Below are 1,816 nucleotides of genomic sequence, written 5' to 3' on the forward strand. Positions count from 1 at the left end.
GGTACGCGGGCCTCTCACTGCTGTGGCCTCTCCCGCCGCGGAGCACAGGCTCCGGACGCGCAGGCCCAGCGGCCATGGCTCACGGGCCCCCGGACCGGGGCACGATCCCGCATCCCCTGCATCGGCAGGCGGACTCTCAACCACTGCGCCACCAGGGAAGCACCCTTCCTTCAATTTTAATACACAAAATACAAAAGCTGCACAAGAATAAATAAGTGAAAAATAAGTTGTCCTCCCATCTTTGCCCCAGTGACTCAGTTTGCCTTCCCAAAGGTAAGCAATAATGTCCAGTACATAATTTCAGAGATATTCAATGTATACACAGACATATATACACATATATATGGTCTTACTTTAACACAATAGAAGCATACTTTATATTCTGTCTGCACCTTGTTTTTCTTATTTCATAACATATCTTAGAAATTGCCTTGTCGCAGCCCATATTGGGCTACCTCATTCTTTTTAATGGATATAAAGTATTTCACTGCGTGGATGTAACACTGATTAAGCAGTCTCCTTACTGAATGCTCATTTAAGGTACTACAATGGTGCAAGGAATATATTTATCCATATATTATTCTGTGGTATATTTGTGAGTATGTTTGTAGGATAAATTCCTGGAAATGAAATTGCTGGGTCCCAGAATATGTGCTCTTTTAATTTTGATAGATACTAACATAGAAGTTTCACCAATTTCATTTCCCACAAAATAGGAAATATCCACTTCCATAACTTAAGTTACAGTCTTTATGGGAATGGCTCCCAAATCTGTATCCATATTCTGACCCTTTATTTATTCTCTGTGATATCTCCACATATGTTTTTCTTAGAACCTTAGGAAAAAGCTTTTCAAACCCAAATTTATAATTTTACCCTTAACACATTCTTCATAAACTCACTGTACATATTAATTTTCCTGATCCCAAGCAAAAGTCACTTTTGATGTCTTTTTAAAAATAAATTTATTAATTTTATTTATTTATTTTTGGCTGTGTTGGGTCTTTGCTACTGCACATGGGCTTTCTCTAAGTTGTTGCGAGCCAGGGCTACTCTTCATTGCGGTGCACATGCTTCTTATTGCGGTAGCTTCTCCTGTTGCAGAGCATGGGCTCTAAGCATGTAAGCTTCAATAGTTGTGGCATGAGGGCTCAGTAGTTGTGGCTCGCGGGCTCTAGAGCGCAGGCTCAGTAGTTGTGGTGCACGGGCTTAGTTGCTCTGCGGCATGTGGGATCTTCCCGGAACAGGGTTTGAACCCGTGTCCCCTACGTTGGCAGGCGGATTCTTAACCACTGCACCAGCAGAGAAGTCCCATGCCTGGGCTATTATAATCTAACTACTCAACTTCTTCCTCTGTGCTTGCCTACCAGTGATTCTGCTCATATCATCCTCTCCGCCTGAAATATCCTCTCAAATCAGTTCCCCTGAGGAAATCTCATTAAGCCTACCCTAAATGCTAGATCATCCATAACACATTTTCTTTTATGAATTTATTAACACTTAGGTCTTTTAATATATACAATAATACACTTATAAGATAAATTAAAAGCTCTTTCACTATATATTCTAATTTATAATACAGTTATAAGATAAATTATAAATTCTTAACACATTTGGGTAAACTCACACTGCCAAGGCACTCAAAATGTGTTTACCAAATGAACGAATGAATTTTTTGCAATGGACTGATTCCTATAAGTCTGATAATTCTATAGGGGAAAATATTGTATAAGGGATATTTTCTTCTTCCTTCCTTCCCTCCTTCCTTCCTCCCTCCCTCCCTCTCTCCCTCTCTTTCCTTCTTTCTTGTCTGCCT

General features: G+C 40.3%; 1 protein-coding gene across 4 annotated transcripts in view; it reads right to left on the minus strand.

Annotated features, from left to right (window-relative positions):
- AKT3 (AKT serine/threonine kinase 3) overlaps positions 1-1,816 on the minus strand; it is a 391,132-nt gene that overhangs the window by 146,844 nt on the left and 242,472 nt on the right. The window lies entirely within an intron of this gene.

Source organism: Lipotes vexillifer, unplaced genomic scaffold (genome assembly GCF_000442215.2).
Source record: "Lipotes vexillifer unplaced genomic scaffold, Lipotes_vexillifer_v1.1 scaffold104, whole genome shotgun sequence".
NCBI classification, from domain to species: Eukaryota; Metazoa; Chordata; class Mammalia; order Artiodactyla; family Lipotidae; genus Lipotes; species Lipotes vexillifer.